General features: G+C 38.7%; 1 long non-coding RNA gene across 1 annotated transcript in view; it reads left to right on the top strand.

The window, feature by feature from the left end:
* The window catches only part of LOC103377034 (uncharacterized), a 62,693-nt gene that overhangs the window by 17,388 nt on the left and 23,331 nt on the right, over nucleotides 1-21,974 (top strand). Inside the window, exon 6 of the long non-coding RNA XR_003049414.1 lies at nucleotides 10,177-10,274. This is a non-coding gene — a long non-coding RNA (uncharacterized LOC103377034). The remainder of the gene's footprint in view (nucleotides 1-10,176; nucleotides 10,275-21,974) is intronic.

The following is a 21,974-nucleotide window of genomic DNA, read 5'->3' as shown; positions in this document are numbered from 1 at the left end:
CTGGGAGCTTGAAGACAGACTGTCAAGGTGCCTTTTTATACCATTGGAACAAATCCCTCGCAGGCAGCTAACGATCAAACAAAGAGGTAAAAAATAGATGTCTGAAATTAGAGACGAAATAGCATAACGCTCGCTAGGCTTGAAATATATCCACCATAATTAAATACATCAGAACAGACACTCCTTACTCACATTCTTGTGTTGTTGTTAAATTGGCTTAATGAATGTGACAGTGCTGAAGTCATCAAAGTACTCCTTGATAATCATTTCCTTGGGTGTGGATTAGGATACACGGTCAAGGAGCCAATATGGATGACTAGTGGGAAGATAATCTGCGAACGTACTGTAGTCCCTCGGCCTTCTGTGCGCGGTAATCCCGACACCTTATTTTTGATGCCTGCTATTGAAATAAACAGATCGACGCCCACACATTGAGCACAGAGAGAAGAGATAAAGGCGCTTTCTTCTACACACCACAAACCTAACATATTGTAACTGATCACTGTACGCATTTATTTAAAGTACATTCATCAGATGTACTTAGAAAATACGTAGTCAGGATTGTGAAGATGCATTAATGTGAGCGGTTGACTCCAAAGGGTAATTTAAAACCTGGAGGGATAAATAAAAGTTATTGTGAATACTTTTGTCAGTTATTTTTTCACATTTAATTAAATTTTTTTTTGTTAACTTTTATGTAGTTTTTGCATTTATGGCAACGCTACATGTGGTGTGATTGAACTCCGATCTCTCATTAACAGTGTTTTGTCTTTATGTCTTCAGAGAATTCCACTGCTGTGATAAACGAGAAATTCACTTCACGCTGACATTATTAAAATGATATATATAAAAAAGTTTTATCTTTACAGTGATTAATGCAGATGTGTGTTGTTGGCCAGTATACTTGGTGTTGGGTGAAAAAAAGTGATGTTCCCTTCGAATGTGTATTTTAAAGGTTTTTGGCTTCCTTCTGATTCTGCAGTGCAGCTGGGGTTGGTGGGAGTGGTAGGGAATTCTTATGTGTTTTTTTTTTCTTTTTTCAAATCTTCAATTTAATTTAAATATTGATAGTGACAGGGTAATTTATTGCTATCATCTGCTTAAATGCATTGTTTGTGAATTTACAAGTAATTCTCCAAGTAAGCATAACTGCTGAGCTACGACTTCTGCTCCTTTAATACTACACTGTGGAAAGCTAAACCTATTAGCATTTATCAGGCTAACTGAGGAACCTCCGATAGACTAATATTTTTTAGCCTTGTTGTTTTGTTTTTTAGAACTGTTTTGAAATGGGATACAGATTAACTTTTTAATAGTTTCATGTTTTAATAACAGGGCAAGAAGCTGAACTGAAAACTTTTACTGCAGTACTCCTGGTGGTTGTACCTGACATGTAACTTTCCCAACTTTGATCATCTTGGTATAAAGACTTTCTCAGAGCCAATGTTTGAAGGTATATCTTTATACTCTTGCTCGTGCGTTTATTTCTGCTGACAAACTTCACGCAATTACACGCATGAGTTTCTGTTTTGAAACGCGGTTCATTCCAGGACTCTGAGCTCTTTCATCCGTGCGCATGAAGGAAAGTAATCTACGGTTGAGTTGTGCACAGAAACAGCCGTGTTTCCTGCTTTGCCGAGTACATAGCCTGGATCTGTTCAAAAGAAGAAAAGCATATTTATACGGAATATATGAAACAGACGGGGGTGGTTGCAGTACCAAGGCACATGATTACAGAACGGTTTCTGCTGTACACTGTTCTTAAGTATTACAGGACACAGCATTGTTACCTTAAGCATGGATACATGTGTGTGTAATATCTGGAATAATATGAGAAATTGAAATTTGCATATGGTTTTGTAATAAAGAAAATGTGGTTATTGTTTACTGGTCGGTCACACCAGAGGGCATGTAATAATGTAGAAATCTGAAAATTATTTCCCACAGCAGAGTACCGTTTATATTTAAGCACACACATATATGATGTATACATGCATGTATTTTACATTTATGCTTTGGAAAATGTTATGTGACTAATTCGTTTTCCTGCTGTTATATGCCAGGCTTTTCATGACTAGTGGTAGTGTTTGTTATCATCAGCTTCATCATTGGGATAATGAAAATCACAGGGTTCCTGGTTTATACTTAATCACACCCGCACTATCACTTTGCTCTGCACTGACACAACCCCCCGACTCTGTCATTTTACAGCTGTCATCCTCGGACTCCAGCTGGGGTCACTTTGTCGTCCTTGGCCACCCGGCATTACCCAGCCGTCAGTCCCATTGTTATCGTTGTTCAGTGTAAACGGTCACTTAACTTACTTAAATCGTCCACTGAAATGTCATTCACCTTCTAATTTGGTGCAAATGGAGCAGCAAAAATGTTAAGTTGTTTCAGTTATACAAATGTCAACAATTTAATAACAGTTACTGATAATAATACTTAATATATATATATATATATATATATATATATTTCTGTATGCAGATAAGTATATCTGTGTATAGGTGTGTTTATGCATATATATTTATATATGTCTATATTTACATATACACATACATCTAGATATATAAAAACATGTTTCTCATAACCTATATTTTCTATACATATGTGTATATGAAATTCACTGGTACTGTTTATACTAACATATTTTGTTGCTTTATTTAGCAATAAAAACAAATATATTTGGTTTCTCTGTACTGTAGTAGTACTAGTTCTGGTTAAATTTTAGTGTAAGTCAAACATTTGATTTGCCTCTCAGAATTAAAGAAAGCTAAATATTCTTTAACCTAAATAACTTCAACTCCACTAAATACTGTAGAGTAATATCATTGTTAAGTGACATCTGCCAAAGCAAACATGATTCCAATCCAGGTTGATCTGAAAATTCCAGTTTTTTTGTAATTGCTTTTTTTTTTTTTTCTATTTTCTGCTCCGTAGCTTGTAGTTGGTATCAAACATTTTGCTGGGGTACATTAGTGTAATAGGCTTCTCTGTGGACTCCTTTGTAAGATAAATCTTCAGTGATACTCCACTGACCTAGAATAACGTGAACGCTGCTGCACTTTAATGTATGCAGGGAAAACATTAAAAAGATCCAATTGAGTTTGAAGTGCAGTCTTCAGGCTGCTGTTTATTTTTCCTTTTGATTAGGGTCTAATTAGAGGAACACTGTGCTCGTGTGTGCACCGAGATATTTTTGATCTTTACATCCTTTCAGCTAAATTAAATAAAGTCTTGGCGAATAATAAAGAAGAGGTCATTTATATAAATGTGTCAAGATAAAGGTTTGCTCAGATTAGAAACAAAAACGGAGGTATCACAGGCGATGAGAAGGGATTAGGAATCACATGGTGACATATTTTTTTCCTTTTTTGAACAACCAAGACTTGGAAGGAGACACTCCACTTAACTAGCACGCGACGTCGTTCCCTCTGGATGAAACACAATTCTTATAATCAGCGAGAAGCACACAGTCTAGACATATGGTGCTTTCAGTGCTCTGTTCTTGTGTCAGCTTTCATGCTTGTGGTAAATTCATTTGTGTGTTTGCCTGTTTTTTTCTTCCTTCTTTCCTTTTCGAGAGAAAAAGTGGTTTATAACATGAATAATTAGTGGCTTTGATGAATTGCAGCTAGACACTTCCCAAGAGGTTGCTCCATGGAAGTCTTACTTAAAAACGACAGCTTTTCACTGTCTTCAAGAAGCTATTTTTACACAACCACTCAACAGGCAGTTGGGGGATTTCACTGGCTTCTGCCAAGTCTTTGGAAAATATTCTATAATTAGGCTGTGGTACACACATGTGCGAATTAGGATATCAGGTCTGGTTGAACCGAACAAAAGACAGACATTATAGTATTTTAACATAAATCCTCATTCATCCATGGTATCTTTGAGTCACCTGGACTTGAGAAAGCTAAAACTTTTGTGACTCACGCGTCACTCTAGAGGTGACATTATGTCTGATGCTCTTTACCTCTGTCAGGTGTGTTCATTGTACTCCAGGAACGTGGGGCCATTAACTTCTATGGTTTCAGGTCATGGTTTCAGGTGTTGGTGATGTGGTAATGGTTTTGGCATCATGTCTCAATAACTTCCAATGTAGTTGTAATGAGATAGAGTTAAAAAAAAATCATATTGAAGGATACAATGGTCCCATGTGGATCCAGCTAGCTAGCTAGATAGCTAGCTACCTTGTTCACAGAGTCAGCAGAGTTCTGAAACAAGGAGATACTATGTATGTATCAATAATCTGTCAGAATGGTGCTGCTGACTGGTATGAGTGAACCTGCTTTGTGGATCTTGGGTAGTCCATAATGCTCAGGATTTAATCTTGACGGTGGAGGTCCTGGTGATGCTACTTTTGGTAGCTGCTGTAGCTAGCATTCAATCACCTTTTGTTATAGCCACTGCCTAGGTTCCATATTAATGGTTGTTGTTGGTGTCCTTGAGTAGCACACAACCTTTGCATTTTGGTTATGAGTTCAGAACAACCATGCATCCTTCCTTGCCTGCTGTAAGGACCTGACCTGCTGCTTATGTTCATCAGCCACGGTGATGGTTGATTGAGTAGTTTCTTAGCCTGTTAGTTAGTGGGTCCTTAAAAACCCTGTTGAAGTTCCAAAGGCAGCAGGAACCTTGCAAGTGTTCTAGAGAGAACCATGAATGAGAATGTCAGTGAGTACCTTTTAAAAGAATTTAAGTCTCTTTTGGGCCTTCTTTAAACTCTCAGTACTCTGTGTACCCCAGGTCACGTCTTCCATGATGTCCATTGGGCCTTCTTTAAACTCTCAGTACTCCATAATACTTCCATGATGTCCACTCTCTGAAACGTTTCACGCTCCCTCCATGAAGTCCCTTGATGATGAGCAAATCCAACATTACTCATGGTGGTTAAGCTAGTATTTAGTGGGGTTAATAGCAGGGTGGTGGCTATAGAGCAAGGTAATGTTTGTTATTGTTATGTAGCGTATGGATACAGTTCTCCAGGTTTGACAAATTGTATATAATTGCGGGAAAGGTTGAATAAATTAAAATGTGAAACAGCAGTTAAAACAGGGTGAAGACAAAACACTGAGATGGTATGCTTCGTGTGACGACTCAAATGAGTTGACAGTCTTCTTTGGCCCCAGAACAGACAGTGAAATGTCAGGATTATAAGAACACGGCTCCAGGCTTTGTTTTGATTACTGCAGTTTCAGTTTTCCTCCAATACCTTCGTTTTTTTTCTCTCTCGGCTGTCACATTGGCCTGTTGTAGTTTCCTCCGTGATTTATTGGCAGACTTGGTATTAATCTGTACAGTGTGCCCTGAATTGAGATTCAGAACAAAATAGCATGCTTACGACATATTTAATCATCCAGCGTGTGCACTTTTGCATAGATTCAGTTCACTGGGTTATCAGTACAATTCACTGATAAGCAGCACAAAGGAGAGAATCAGTCCCAATCTCATTCACACCTGGGGACTGCAAGAAGAATAGAAGAGGAAAATAAAGCCAGCCTTGTGCCATCTGACTGATGAATACACTCATGCATGTGGACACTTGGATGGCACACCGAGAATAACAGGGAGGGGATCTGGCACTTCATCAAGGAGACCCACTACCGGGAAATCGCTGTGCGAGAATGATGAGTATGATGCATTTATCTAACTTCCTCTGTGAGGCATAACTACTGCTGCTGGTCCTCGTCCTGCGGCGCACAGTGTGTCTTCAAAACGGCAGCAAAAATGCATCAAATATTACCTGATTTCTTTTCTCATCCTGCATTTTCAGTATGTTAGAGGTCACCAACTATATTTTTCAGAGGTCCAGACATTATTATTTAATGGTTATTGATTAAGTATTAAGTTTTTATTATTATTACAAAACTAAAGCTATTTTTAGCCTGTAATAGTGGGGTCCCTACATTTTGGAATCCAGTCGGATTTTATGTTTTCATGGGACGTGTGTTGATAATCACTGCGATATAGCACGGATGTTTATTCGGTCAGTTTTATTCTAGGTTTGTATTAGCAATACAAAGTCAATTGGAATATCTTTTACAGATATTATTGGACCTACTCCTGCTGCTTTAATGCGAGTTCACCGTGTTGGTGAAAAATTGTGGGAATTAGATCGAGGTCAGCCATTAGAAGATTCTCAGAAATGAGTTTGGTTCACTTTAATCTGTAAAAGAGATTACAGCTCAGGGCAGAAGCAATGTCATTTGGTGCGTTGGTTTGAGCTAATTGTGAAAAAACCTCGAATAAATACGCACATGTTTCCAGCCCACCTGCCAAACTCGCAGTACTGCAATACTGACTTGCAGATTGGAGGCACACTTTTGATCATCTAATACATACAGTAAACGGCAGCTCCATGTAAATATGTGGTGTATGTATATTTTTTATGTTTTTTTTTTTGTTTGTACACACATTTCATCACTCTGTTTCAGTTTTAGAACAAGCTCGATTTTCCATTTACTGTATGGACATTTGTGTGTCCGTTCATACTTAATCCTTGAAATGCCTTTTAGATATTAAGCTATGATATGTACTGTATTTCTGTCTAATTTCACTTCCTAATCTAAGACTCCCCGTCCCCTTTTGATTGACATGTCAAAACCTCCGTTTTTTTTGTTTTGTTTCCAGTGTTGCCTAGCACCTAAAAGGCTCTTGACTACTGCATGAGTGTGATTTAGTGAACAAGACAACAGTGAGGAGAAGAAAAAAAAAAATGTTGAAAGCGGTGTAAAACTGAGATATGAGATGGTTGGGGTGTGGACCAGAAACCTGGCAAGATAAATAGCATTTCTCATATTTCTGCTGATGGCTGTCAGAGCAGCAGCATTTTGAGCTGCACATCCAGTGGCAGCTCGGGGAGTGTGTGTTTGTGTGTGTGTGCATACTTGTGTGTTTTGGTGTGATTGTGTGGCAGGGGCTAATTATCATGGAGAGGTGGAGGGAGCGGGGGGGCACGGAGAGGGGGAGTGTGATGAGTGAATTGTATGGGAACTGCCTCCATGCACTGCTACCCCACCAGATTTAAATCCTCTCACCTACACACCCCCACCCACATACACACAACCCAGCTCCCGTTTCTTGATTTGCTGATAGAACAGCAGTGAAGCATGCTTGAAAAGGAGGCCAAGTCAGAATGTCTTTGATCAGCAGTCCCCCGTGACATCAATTAACCATTAATGTGCAGTTTCAGAGCAGGACGATGGAGAGCCGTCCGGGGTTGCATCCATTCTACAACCACCCAGCATGATAATGAATGCTATTTAACCCCTCCCATTTTAATGGTAGTGTGTGTGGAAAATAAATAAAAAATCATAAAATTCCTCTCAGAAGACCAACTGTAGAGAAATGGCCTCCTGATGATCACGTGATATACTTAACAAATGGCAGGTACTATCGCAGTTGCCTTGGTGATGGAAAAATATTAATAACATGGTGATGGGTATTTAGAAAATTGTGCAGAAAATGAAAACACACCCTCATCTGTCTGTTCTTGTCTGTCATCGCTGGCAACAGGTATGAGTCTGAGTCACTCAGCACATGGCATTGAATGACTGGGTCTGTTTGTTGTCTTCGACTCATAACGCGCAGGAACAATATAAATAGGAGCGTTTAGAGTTTTAGTTTAGAGAGCCTGAACCGATGCTCTTAATTCAAACTGAAGCCCTTTCTGTCATTTTCTTGTCATCGTTCATAAACGTCTTCCTCCCTCCCCTCGTTCCTTCGTCTGTCCAACTCGTTTGGCATTGCCGTGTGACATCTGGCAGTGGTCAGACGTTCCCGAGATGATGACCAACGGTCTCCCATAACAAGGATATACGGCTCCATTAGCCTGGAACTGATTATTTAATCATTTCTAAGATGGCCTTAATTGAAATTGCATGATGAATGGTGGAAAGGTTGGCCGTCCACGGATAGGTCTAATTGTGCTTCTGTCCCGGGCTCCTCACCTTGGATCTGTGCAGCTAAGGGTCCACTTTAGTCAGAGGGGTGGGGAAGGACAGGGAGAGGAGAGGACATAAAGGATACATAAAAACACTAATAGATGGTTTTATGAGTGGACGCTTAACATAGGCTGTGTTATCATATATTAATGCCTTTAACTGGAAATGTGACACTGACTGTTAGTACTTCATATAGATGTATGTTTGGTCGGGCATGAGCTGTGATGTGGTCAAAATGTTCCAGGACGAAACCTTTCTTTTACTAAAACAACGCAGTGTCTGTTATCATTGATTTTGGACTTCATATCTGTTCAAATATTCTTCCAGCTTTTGGGAAAACCTGACAAATTAGATGACAAATACATCTAACCTTGATCTCATGCTTTACTAGTCTTGACAGGCTTTCATCCAAGTTTGGTAAAAAAAAAAAAAGAATTAATCAATATTGAAGGTTAATTAAAACCCAGCCCGTATTCAATAATAAAACCTGTCAGAGTTGTTCGACCTGAGAGGCCTGTCCTGTCATGCTGTGGTCATCAAAATCTGTCGCCTCTTAAAAACTCTCTGAGATCCTTTTGACTCGTGTATTCCCTGGATGGTGGCTGTGTAGGATTATGACCCTACATGAAGCTGATCAGTTAAGAAAAGAAATACTAATCAGTAATAAGTCTGAAGACATGGATTAAGTCAGTGGTTCTCAAAGTGGGGGGCAGTGGCCCTTGTGGGGCGCAGAGTTGTGCACTGGTGGCCAGGTCAAAGTAATTTAGTTTGTTTGTAATTTTTTTTGATTGTTCACTAGTGGGGAGAAAATCACTGATTTTGAATTGTATTTCTTTTGTACTCTAAAAATATTTATTTTTAGATATAGAATTTTACATAAATATAAATATAATTCAGAAGCGTTTCGATGCAGTAGCTCTGAATGATTCAGCATAGGTGAAGGGACTTGACCATAGTCCTATTTACAAAAGGGGGCGCTGCATAAAAGTTAAGTAAACAATGGACTTTTTTTTTTTTAAACGCAGATTTATAGCCAATAATGACCCACTACAAGCAAAGAGAGAAAGTACACATGATAAACTTCATCCCAAGTACATTGCAAACAACGGACAATATTTCTTGCGGGGATTCATTTATCACTCATATTAGAGTGAAGCGTAATTACAGTTTGAGGTCAGGGAGAAGTGATGGCGTACAATGTGTTACTGATATGACTGTCATTTTTGTCTTATGGGCTCTGCTCTCTAGCTGACTGAGATTAGTTAGCTCTGTAATCTATTGATCCCAAGGGAACGTTGCTCCATAAGTCTCTCAATGGCTTTGTACTTAAACCCTCATCAAAGGCTGAGGCAATGTGGCTGCCGAGCTGTTTATGTCAATACATTTAATGTGTGATGCACTTTATGTCTCGCTTCTTAGACACCGATGGCGACACTATGTATGAATGTATGGATATACAGGAACAGATCCAAGAGAAAATAAAAATAAAATGAAAATAAATGCTTCCCTCTGGGGTGATAAAAGAATGTGCTCTTAGACATGTTTAGGGAAATGTAAGACAAATCCCAGTGCTGAGCCTCAATTCTCTGCGCGTTTCCTTCACCTCTTCAGACGTCTTCGTCGTTGTTGCCTTTCACCCGCCGTTGTTCCTTAACAGTATGGATAACCTGTCATGGTACTGTGATCCTAAGTGACAGTAAATAGAATAAATGTCGTGAATAAGCAGTGCTCCAAATGGACCTGTGACCTTTGCCACTAGAAGGCGGCAGCAGTGGATGCATAAATAAATTGTGCGTCCAGATTTCTGTGGCATTTGATGATGACTTTGTATTTTTAGTTGTTGGGGCTTTTGAACAATGACAAATTTTGAATGTGAATAATCGCAGCTGTGGATTAATCACGATTTATTTTAACTAAAATGAATCACAATCCATCGTAATTAACCGAGATAAATCAATCTTTCTAAACAGGAGTATTGCTGGAACAGAAAGACAAACAACAACAGTTAGATTTTATCTGTGACTAAAACTTTTTTTTTTTTTACTGTGTGTTGTTTCTGTGCTTGTTCTTGCTCTGCTGCAACTCAACTTGTTTTTGTGTAAAAGACACTTTTTTTCCAACCTGGATCTAAACCTGAGCTTGTATATTTGCTTGTTTGTTGTTTTCAAGAGATAAAACATACAGTTAATTTGTTTACCAATTTGTTTTTCATTGAATTCTATAGATATAGATAAGAGTGAACGTGGACCTGTACAAGACCATGTCGTCCATCATCCCCAAGTCTGTGGTCTCTTCTGGGAAGAGGAAAACAAGGATAATAAGGTAATTTGCTTTATTCCAGTAAAAAAAAGAAAAATTAGAAGACATGCTTGAAATTTGTTGATGAACGATTTTAAATTGAATCCTATTAAAGGGAAATACTCAGATATTCCAAGGACTTACCACCATATTATTTATTAAAATATAAATAGCTAGGGCTAAATAGCAAATAATAATAACAAACTTTGCAACTGTTTGTTGTCTGTTGTTGTGATACTCGACACTTTTTTGCCAAATTCTAAATATCTTAGTTCACTGGAAATAATTTACAAAAAACTTGGTTTACCAACATTTTTTTAAAAGAAACTCGATCTACAAACAACGCCTCAGTTTTTATGTTTGTTTGTTTGTTTTGTCTTGTTTACCGAAGCAGGAGAAAAGAGCCATCTCTTGTAAAGGTTCAGGTGTTTGTGTGAAGAAGTGAAACATTTGAGGTTGGACATCAAAAGCAGTGGAATTCTGTTTGTTCCTTCTTTCTCTCGCCAGTGTGTTTACTTCACCTCAAAACAGACCAGTAGCTCAAGCCAAAAAAATATAAAATAAAACTGTTCTTGTCCTGGGACTTAAATTCAAACTGGAATAACAGTTATTACTATCAATCAATCTAATCTTACTAATCAAAAATACATTTTAGAATCAAATGCTGTTTAGTGTCTAATATTCTCCAACCATTAGGGTTCAGTAAAGGTCCTCCATTTGGAGATTAGCCGTTTGCGGCTCATTTAGCAGCAGGTTTTGTGTCTCGAGGTTGTCGCAGACCGAGGACGTTTGCTCAAAGGAACAACAAACAATGTCAATAATGGGGTTTTCCAATTCCTGAGAGTTATATAATGTTTAAAAGCCTTGGTATTGATTGTCTTCGCCTTATTTCCTTATTTTCTTGTTTGTGTTTGTGTCCTACACGTTAATGTAACCGAGCCTCAGCCATGTATTAATTAGCTTTTTAATTAATGCTCTGGTCCTGTCCATGTTTAACCAATAGAAATAGTTGTTAGCATGAATAGGCTTAATTGTTGCACCATTGATGACATAAAGTAGAGATGGGAGTCAAGGAAGTTTTTGCGTTTCTATGGTACCTTAGGTAGAGTTTGTCTGTAGTTGTTGTTGTTAAAAAAAAAAAACTTTAAAAAACTTTGTGTTTTCGGCTCAAAAAAAGACAAATCAATGATGAAAAAAGTTATTTGTAAGGTCACTGATGTCATCAGAAAAGTGACTCATATTTATTCCGTGGTTATAAAGTCTATCTATTTGTTTTCTTTTTTGCCTGATGAGTGAAGTGTACAAATATATCAGCCAATGTTTTCTCAGAAGAAATAGGAGGATTGCTTGTGTATACCCTGTTCTTTGTCATCATTTCAATTTAACTTGCAGCCGCTCCACAGGCTTCAGGCATATGGCTTATGATAATTAGACTCCTTGCCAGGTTTTTTCAATTTATCTGTGATCCAGTTCTTTTTCTCTATTCACGTCACTCTCAGTGTGTACTTCCAAATCTGATACTCGTTCGATCATTCATGACCCAGTGGTTATAATTCTTTTCTTTTCTTTTTCTTTTCTTTTCCTTTTTTTTTTTTTTTTTCGCTGCCAACGCTGAGGCTGCACAGAGAGCGTGCATCTCCTGTTTGTAATGTTAATTTTCTGTCCCAGTGGAGGCTGATGAAGCAGTTTGGTTTTTATTTCACTCCACATCGGGGTTTCGCAGTGAGAACATCGATTTGAGAAGAAAACTAACTCTGGTTTTAAGGACAGGGCGTGTCTGTCTTCTACACGCCCTTCGATTTATAGGGTATAGAATGGTATAGAGTAGACCAAGGGTGTCAAACATACGGTCCGTGGGCCAAAACCGGTCCGCATGGGGTTTTAATTCGGGTGTCATGACGAATTTTGAAAATGAAAATGAAAAACACTTCATGGTCAGGGAATTTTTTGTAACTTGTTGCATGAAAACAAAGAGGGAAAACACTAGCGCTAATTTAGCTAATAGAGGAAAGTTTAGATAAAACATTTTTGTTGTTTATGTTTACAAGCACAGAATGTCCATTCACTGATTCAGTTGCCAAAGGAAATTAATTTTCGATAAATAAAGTTAGTTTGTTCAGTCAATTATTGTTGTAATATTTTAAAAAGGACATAAAAAATACAATTAATGTTTGGTCTTTATATTCTGTTGCTGTCCAATCTGTAACCACTCACAGATTTTCAGGCCCCATGCTATGATTTTTAATTCTGCAATTAAGTTGGCATAATTAATTCTTCCTTATTACTTTTACTTTCGGTGTGCCTCGCGTTTGTTTGGAAAGCTGAAGCCAGGTCGTAATAAATGGAGCTCTTCTGTATCTGTTGTTTGTTTGAAAGTTTGTTTGTGCCTTAGGCTGTGAAGCGGGGGTTTGGTTTTGTTTGTGCATGCTGATTAGAAGAATTGGTCAAGCTGTGTGCTGGTATTGACTGCATGACATGTTTGCACACTGCAGCTCTGTTTATGACAAGGTTTTGGTTTGAAAAGATGAAAAATGGTGAATGTATTTTTTTTTCACTCTTTTTTATTTTTTGCAGTTTTAACTGAATCAAGGCTAGCACTCCTTCAATGTGCTGGAAGCCCAGTGGTGCAGGAAGATGGTGTAGATAATGTAAGAACACTGCTACCACAGCAACCTGTGGTCTAGTGTATGCTCACAGAAAAACACCAGACAAGCTGTGGCTGAGCTGCTGGATAGGTGGCAGACTCATGTGCGAAGTGGCCTTTTTTCTGGTTTAGATCTCACCAGTGCCCTTCTGCGTGTTGTTTTTGTGTGTATTTTCTACATCTCGGCATGATTATTCTTTCTACTGCAGAAGTCTCTCGCTCTGTCTGTGTTGCACCAACGGAATCGACGAGGGCGTCGAAACATGTTCATCGCAGGATGTCTCAAATGGTTATTTTTAGATGACGCACGACTTGCCACATGAATTGGCAAATGAGTTTATCCAGGATTGAATTAGGACCTGGAATTGCACACTAATTGGAAATTACGAAACCCAGTACAAGTGTTGGCTCCAGAAGCCTGTCTGAGCATGTGTTGCTCTGTTCAAGTGGGATTTCATAGGCATCATATCGGGGTTTTTCATTTTTTGACTGCGAGGAGAGCGGCCAGGCACTTTTGCAACAGATTGGAATTTAAACTGAAGCACATGTGAAAATAATTCAGAGGTTGCTACAAACACAGAAAGTTTAGAAAATTGCCTTAAATTGATTTTTTGACGTATTTTCTTTTTTTTTTCTTTTTTTTTTTTTTGGGAAGAACATCGTTCTCTGTTTGACATTACTCTATGTTTTCTGTAGCTAGTCCCAGGGGATTATGGTCTCTGTGCAACCTGACACATAAAAATTGTGTGCAATCATAGCAGTTAGACAAACGCTGGAATAAAATGTGTGCACACACTAGACATAGTTGTCGCCAACCCAAAAAACAGGCTGTTGAGCAAACCTTACAAACCAAACCCATCCCATAATTGATTCAGTAGCAGTTACGACCTCGAGCTCAGCTTGGAACGTTGAGCTCCCTCGGGATAGGCTGTTGATAAGTTACTGGACAAATAAAACCAATATGTAACAAATAATGTTACATTATTTCTAGTCTAGTTTTTGGAGATGCTCGTGTATTAAAAGGTATTTCTAAACTCAGCAGAGGTGATGATGGTGCTGCAGTCAAACAGCGTGCTTTCTTCAGCACATCTCTTCTTTTTTTCCTCCCCTCCCCGATGTCATTTTTCTAAAGAGAGGGAGTGTGGAGAAAAAAAAAAGTCCAGCATTAATCTCTGCGCCATATGGGCGACTGATAGATGCTGTGATGCTAAGTGGCTCACTCAAAGCGTGCTGGCTCAAAATAATTATAATTTATGAGGCCAAACATTGCGATTCATCACAGACCATGCATTTTCAGGCGGCCATGACACATCATTACTGGGTATCGCCTTTCCCTCTCTCGCTCTCCTTCGCCCTAATCCAATAGAGGGGTGGTACCTCAACACATGCTATTGTCTCCGATGATGCCGGTCAGTAATGGCTTTGACCTGTCCAGATGTAGACAAATGAAGCTTTATGTGACATGCTGAAGATGTCAGTCAGACGCCATTAGGGCATCCTTATGGCTATGGCTCCATACTGCTTTAACCTGGAGCCGAGCGAGGACAACATCCTGTGCTGTTAGGACTTAAGTGTATGTGAGCCGGCAGAATACGAGCAGCCCAGTGTAGTGAAACATTGGCTAATCAAGTCATTAGGCTGCCTCTTTCAAGCCAGTGTTGTTTTACGATTTATTTTTATTTTTTTGGTCCCTGATTCTTTCAATACAACATTGATTTCCTTTGTACATGCAGCTCAGTTTAAAGAGTTTTATGGGGAAACAGTTTCACATTGAAATATTGAACCGTTTGCTCCGGGGCAGTAAAATTGGATGGACTTCATTCCAGAACTTTTCATACCAGTTCACTATTGTACATCAATAACCTTCAATAATTCCTTATCTATCCATCTATCCATCTATCATCCATCCATCCATCCATCCATCCTATCTAATGCTACATCGTAGTAAAAGTAAATTGTCAATGACTTTGCCAATATATGTATTCATTGTATGCATTGTGTGCATATATGTATTTATATGTAGAAATATACATTCATACATATATTACATATGTATATATATGTATATATATATTTAAAGATCTATAGATAGATAGATAATTACAGCTTTATGAGTCGAGCATTGACATCATCATATTTTTAATACAACATAGGTCGATGAGTGCAAAGTGGGTTTTATGCAACTGTTGTTTTCTGTGTCTTGCAACAGTTGTTATTCCCTCTCATATCAAAGCCTTTGTGGGTGTGTGCATCTGTAGTCATCTGTCCACTTCCTCAGTTCTGCAGAGCTAAGAAGTAAAGTTGAGTAATAGAAAAGTTTTTACTTTTGCTCTAGCTGGATGATACATCAGTGGGAGACCAAACTCTAATATCGTGGAAAGAAGAAAAAAGAAAAAGAAAAAAGGGAGCAGCTTGAACCTTTGCCCCGGAGGCTTCAGATCATGTATTGCCTTTCAGAAAAAATGTTAATCTCAGAAATATAAAACTCCTCTTCACTGTAGACGCTGTTGGGTTCAGGGTTTTCATGGTGGCACAGAAACATGTATGCATCTGTCCTGCTGCCACCAGGGTAAAGTCATATTATCTCAATTTCCAGTCGAGTGCAATAGATAGAAGCATGAAGCTGAACTTAAAAAAAGAAAAGAAAAAAAAGAAGTGCAGAGCCAGGACGGCAGCGTGGAAAAAAAATCGAAACCATCAGTGTGTGTCCAATTGGGTCCCCTCCGTGCTTCATTATGTGCAGAGCTTACTTTCATATTGAAATCAGACTTCATTTGAAACCGGGCAGGGGAGGGGAGGGGCGGGGTGGGGATCCTGCCACTGACTGTGAATTTGAAAAAGGGGCAAATGCATCAGTTTGATTGAAGAGCTGTTAAGACTGGTGAAGGCTCCTGCTTTCAGCGCACCGGCCTGTTTTACGCATCAGTACTTCTTGTATTGCTTCGCTCCGCTGTGTTTTTAGCAGTAATTACATGTCCCTCCCAGCACCCTGCAGCCCCCAGCCCAAATTGTCAGAAAAGTGATGTGCCCAGACGTCCTTGGCGGAGCGGCCTCTATTCTGGGCCTAGGTTGTTGTGTGCAGACACTTTTTTTTTTTTTGAAGGACAGGAAGGTCAGTAGAGATCAAGTGTGAATTGCCTCCACCCGTTCCTTTGTATCAGATAAAAAAGCTGCTTTCTTCTTAGCATGGTGGTTGTATTTCCGTACGTAAGGCAGCACCTGTCTGCATGGGATATATTTGTAGCTCTGCACAGCTGTCTCACATGGCTTACAGATTCTTCCTGATTCATGGTTTTGCACTTGCGTTCCTTTCTCTTTAATAGAGATCGTTTTACGTCCCATTAACACCACGGATCCTGTCGAATGGAATCAAACACTGAAGTAAATCCAGATATGGAGCTCTCTGGTTCTGACAGTGGGTCTAAGGCTGACATTGACCACCTGTAGTAACTGTATGAGAAGAGTTGTTGGGGTGCCATGTAAAACAAGGCAAAAGGTTCAAGAGAGGAATGTTTGCATTGGCATTATTATTTGAGGGGTAATTTTTGAGTATTGCCCCTCAAAAAGAAATATACATTACTGTGAAAAGGGTTTGGACACAGAATCATTTATACTGTATTTGATGACGGGGCACTGGCATGATAAGTACATCCTGTTAGAATCATGTTGCTTTTGTATTCACAGGAGATTTTATTCTAGTCTGATCTGGTCTAATCTAGTTTAGTCTAGTCTGGTCTATTCTGGTCTAATCTTGTTGAGACTAGTCTGGTCTATTATAGTCTAATCTAGTTTAGTCTAGAGTCTAGTCTGATCTTCTTACATCAGTTTTCCATCAGAACCCAAACGTTAACAAATAAACCTTGTCCAAACACTACTACCATCTCACTACTTTTGTTACTAATGAGTGTTCTAAAAAAAACAACAACACTTACCTTTGAAAGTACATGTAACCCAATTGCATTGGCTGTTGAAGCCTGGCCTTCAGTGCTGTGAACAACAATTACTTACCCCCGCCTCTCTTTGTCTCACCTCCTCACTCCCTTGTCTTCTCTCAGCGATTTGAAGCTAGCAGGAATTAGAGTACATTCTGCTTCCATACCAGTCATAACCACACAAAGTCTAACTGGAGGTTTGTACAAACCACTCTTAACCTAGGAGTAATGTTGATTATGATTATAAAGTATTCATTTAATGTCCATGTCTACTTCATCGTGCACTTTTTGTTTACCTTCTTCCAATACTTTTCCATGTATTTATAGCTACAGGAGAAACGTTTCAGGGATACATTAATGGAGTTGTGCCGTTATGGCTGCACAGTCTGCTGCAGCTCATCTTGGAAATAGGCCTCATCAGAGATTTTATGAGAACCCATTAATAGGACAGATATTTGGGGAAGTGAATCGATAGAGATTAGCTTTTAGGACGCACTGTAGAGGAATAAAAAGACTTTCGATACCTGGAGAGCATGAGTGCACGGAACCTATTGACTTCTGGTATAATTATAAGTACATGCTTTTAAAAACGTTTTACCCAGAATACTGCAGTACCACAGCGGCTAATCTTCTGAAGCACAACTTTTAATTTCTTCGGTATTTACAACGAAATATCCTTTAAAATCAATACTGCAATTTAAGCTTAAGGTACCTATTTACTTCTACAAAATTCTAAAATAAAAATCCAATAAATATTCTAGGAAGTGCATGGTTATAGTGTGGTGCAACGTTTTATGATGAAAAAAACAAAACAAAACAAATTTGACTGCGTGCAAATTCTGGCCCGATTTCAGAATTCAAATCTTAGTTGTTTTCTAAGTAGATATTTCAAATCTTAGTTGTTTTCTAAGTAGATTCTTATTAGTACATTCTTATTGATGCAATGAACTCATAATTTGTTACAAAGACGATGAACGTTATTCTTTATTTTTCACTAATTCCTTAAATTTCACTTAAATCTCTTTAGAAAAAAAGGACCTTTTCAAAAAGTCAGTCATACCTATTCAAACACAATGAAAGGACTTCATACCAGAGCAGTGGGAATGAATGTAAATGTTCTGAATGTACTAATTCTAATCCAGCCGTCGCTAGCACTGAGTGTGTTTGAGGGTCACTCGCGCAACAGAGAAAAATAGATTTTGTTATTTGGGAGTTCTTGCTGCGAATTTGAACCAAATGTATTTATGAGAAGAGAATGACACAGATGAATGGTCCAAAGTGAATGCACTGTGTTCTTTTCTGTCGGTGAAGGACAACATTATCTGTCAGGATAAATGACTTCAGTGGTGGTGAAAGAAGGTGGACATAAAACCTTATGAGCGTTTCTGCGTCCAGTTTGGTTATTCAACAGCCTCCCTTAAAAAAAATACTGTTAAAGAAATCCACATGGTATTGATAACAGATTAATGGACGTTTGGTTTTGAAAAGATACACTTTTCAAATGGCTCTTGCTTTTGTTCATCATTTCTATATGTGCAGTTTTAAGCATCAGTGAATGATATATATGTTATGATATAAATTAAAAAGGCAGAAGCTAATGTTTTTAGCTACCTCTCTACAAAAATAAAATACACAAAAAACAACTACTTTTACAGAAATGGCAGAATCAGTCAGTATCAACTAAAGTAAAAGCAAAAATATCCAAATATTTAAGTTTAAACAGATTTATTCTTTCTTTAATTTTGAACTTATTCCTAAATTGCTGGTAAATTATTCTTTCTTTAATTTTGAACTTATTGCTAAATTGCTGGTAAAAAAATATTGAAATATACATGAAAAATAAAAAAAAATAGACAAGGATGTACAATGTAAGTTATTATTATTGTTGTTGTTGTTTAATTATTAATGCCTAAGGAAAGCCTAAATAAAAACACACTAAGAACTTATTTTTTAAATTTGTTTAATTATTAATGCCTAAGGAAAGCTAAATTAAATAAAAACACACTAAGAACTTACTTATTTACTTAAAGTAAAGTAAAATAAATTTACTTAAAATATAAATCAATACCTTCAACGCCCATAGTTGTACTTTTTTTTTTACCTATTTAAAAATAAATATTTAGACCCACATAAATCTGAAATCCAAATGAAAAAGTAAATATCAGTGTGTTTTTGTTCTTTTCTTGGGTGGCGTTGTGTTTTCTATTGTTCTCCTCCATCCCTCATCCTCTAAGCCATCATGATGGATATCCACTCACCTTTTATTACACCCACCCACCCCCACCCATCTATCCTAAAACCCTTTGAGAAAATCAGTTCCAACTGGTACCATTCTACTTACATGCCGAGTCATTAACATTTTCCATTTAGAGTGCCTGTCGGAGCCTATTAGACTTGTGTCAGAAGACCTGAGAGCATCAGGGGAAGGTACCTGGTGTCTGGTGTCAGACCCGTCAACTGGTACCAACCCCCTAGTCTCCTTCTGGTCATAATGAATGCAGACAACCTGAGCGTCAAGTTCCCAAATCAATGGACCGCGGCAAGGTCAACATGTAGTAGAGCTACGGCAGGTTTAAAAGTGAAGGAAGTGGTTTATGGGTGGATGAGGTGAAGGGTGGTGGATGTGACTGTGCTGACAGCTACCACTTCACCTATTACCACCGTGACGTGCCAGATCATAGGGCAGTTATATGATAAAGTCAGTCACGTAGTGAATTACTCGAGCAATATTGTTCCTGCTGCCCTCACCTGGCCAACGTCAGCCCTGTGGAGTTTTCAGTTAGAACTGAAAAAACCTCTGGAATTAGAGTTGAAACAACAAGACATTTGGGCTTTTTTGTTCCAGGAATTGAAACGCCAGTTGAGTAGACATTGTGGAATTTTGAGTTTTTCATGTCGGCTTACCTAACACTCCATACATCGTAGCTGTTGCTAATCGAGATAACACAGCAAAAGAACATCCCAGTTAGATATTCACTCATCCTCCAGGAAGGTCTGCTATGGGATCCTCTGATCATGTAGCCGCCTCTGCTCCTTTGGCGCCCCCTAACATTACCACCCATTTTATGAAGTGATTATGACCATCGGTTAAGTCGATGATACAGTAAAATATTAGCATAAGCCAGTCAGAGGTAAACAGTGCTTCAAGTGGAAGAAAAAACAAAGAGGACTCTTGCCAACTCTCTCGTCAACTCTTGCCGCAGAGGTAAACAGTGCTTCAAGTGGAAGGAAAAACAAAGAGGACGTCAACTCTTGCCATTCGCGCAAATGAATCGTTTTTTCTGCTAATACCCTAGTGTATGCTAATATTACACATAGACTGGATATATCTATATGTCCATCTATAATCTTTCCACTGGTAAAGTATCATACAGTCAGGTACTAAGAAAGGTGGTTAGAGCCAGTCAGATACTCTCATGTACTCGGATCAACGTACTGAATAGTTGGAAGCTTGTGTATACACTGTGATACTGCAGAGTGCTCTAGCCCACAAGGCAAGTGCATTATTATTCATCTTTGCATCAACATGCATTTCCAGATTGGGTTTAAAAGAAAGAAAAATGTGGCACACAGAGTACGGACCCTCGCAGCTGTTGGGTCCTATTTATTCATTTGTCAGTAACATATGGAAACTTGATGTGAAAACATACAATAACATGGTGGAAGATCACAATCATTTCAGCTTTCCACCACTTCCCAAGCGGGGAAGTATTGTGCGATGTGACAAAAGATGAAAGGGATTTCTGTGCAAACAGAGGAAGCGCAGGAGTCGGTGGTATCAATAGAGCGCTATATTAGACAGCACTCTATTTTGTTGCCGTCGAGACCCCTCAAGTCACTCATTCAAATCGGCAATCGGCACCATTAACGCTTTCGCACAGAGAGGAGGGGGAACCTATTTAATCATGTGGGTTTATTTGTCAAACACGAAGACGTGTTTTCTGAGCGCGAGCTAATCTGAAGTGAAAATAGGTTTTCCTTGGGCTGGCACTGGGATCGCTTTGATGCTTGACATGTTATTGTGCTGCGTGTTATTGTGAGTAAACGGGTTATAAAACGCTGTTTATTCCCATCCACAGGCTCAGTCGAACATGTGAACACACATGTGCGGTGGATGTACTGAGAGTTCAGTACTACTTCTACTGCTACTGCTTTAAATTTAAACTTTGATATTTGTCACATGGAGGAATTCAAGGCTTCGCTTTTTTTTGTTTATGCAGATTTTTGAAATCTGAAAAAAGGCAGCATTGGGGGAAAAAAAACAAAACAATAAATGACAACAGGCGAGAGTGTGAGGGATTAAGACAAAGGGATGTTGACGAGGAACACGCCGTGTGACCGTGAGGTGACTGAGAGATGTTCATGGGAACAGCAGCTGTGGCAACAGAATAAATTTGAATACGTTTAATAAATAACTTTGTGAACCACAGCACCTGGCTCGCTCTGCATCCAGTGTCATGGCCAGCCTGGGCTGATTATTCACCAGCCTTTCCAGCTAATGAATAGGTCTCCTGCCTCTGCATTCTTTGCCTCTCTGCTTGTCCAGCCACTGGTGGTGGGAATGAGTGGAAATGTTCATTTTCTCAGGAATAGACAGGGCTTATTGAAAAGTCCTATTCTGCTTCAGTGACCACCTTGGGTTTTAAAGCACTTTGTAGTTAATAAATCGAGACCAGAAGTTTCCACACTGTTTTGGCTCGGGAGCTACTGTTCAAAAGATCAGGTTTTGGCTCGGGAGCTACTGTTCAAAATATCAGGCTAAAATGATCGCTTACGATGGTATGATAGCTACATTGAAAACAGCAAATAAATATTTACTCATGCGTTATATATGCATTGTATGTTGGTATATATATAATGTATGGCACAATGCAATTCAGTTCTTACAGTACATGCTCACTACTACTATCTATATGATTCTATTTATATTTAATTTTTGTTATTTGAATTGCTCATGATCTACCAACACCTACCAACCTTTGCGATCTACTGGTTGATCCCGACCCACTTGTTGGGTACCCCTGCTTTAGAGGTACATGATATCTTAAGGTACTTAAGATACTTACTTAAGAGATACATGATATGTTAAGGGACTTTGATAAAATACAACTATCTGTATGGCACAGTATAAGTTGATACTTATATATA

Source organism: Cynoglossus semilaevis, chromosome 3 (assembly GCF_000523025.1).
Source record: "Cynoglossus semilaevis isolate Cse_v1.0 chromosome 3, Cse_v1.0, whole genome shotgun sequence".
In the NCBI taxonomy this organism is placed as follows: Eukaryota; Metazoa; Chordata; class Actinopteri; order Pleuronectiformes; family Cynoglossidae; genus Cynoglossus; species Cynoglossus semilaevis.
The sequence above is the reverse complement of the archived record's forward strand: the minus strand, read 5'-3'. Positions and strand labels throughout refer to the sequence as shown.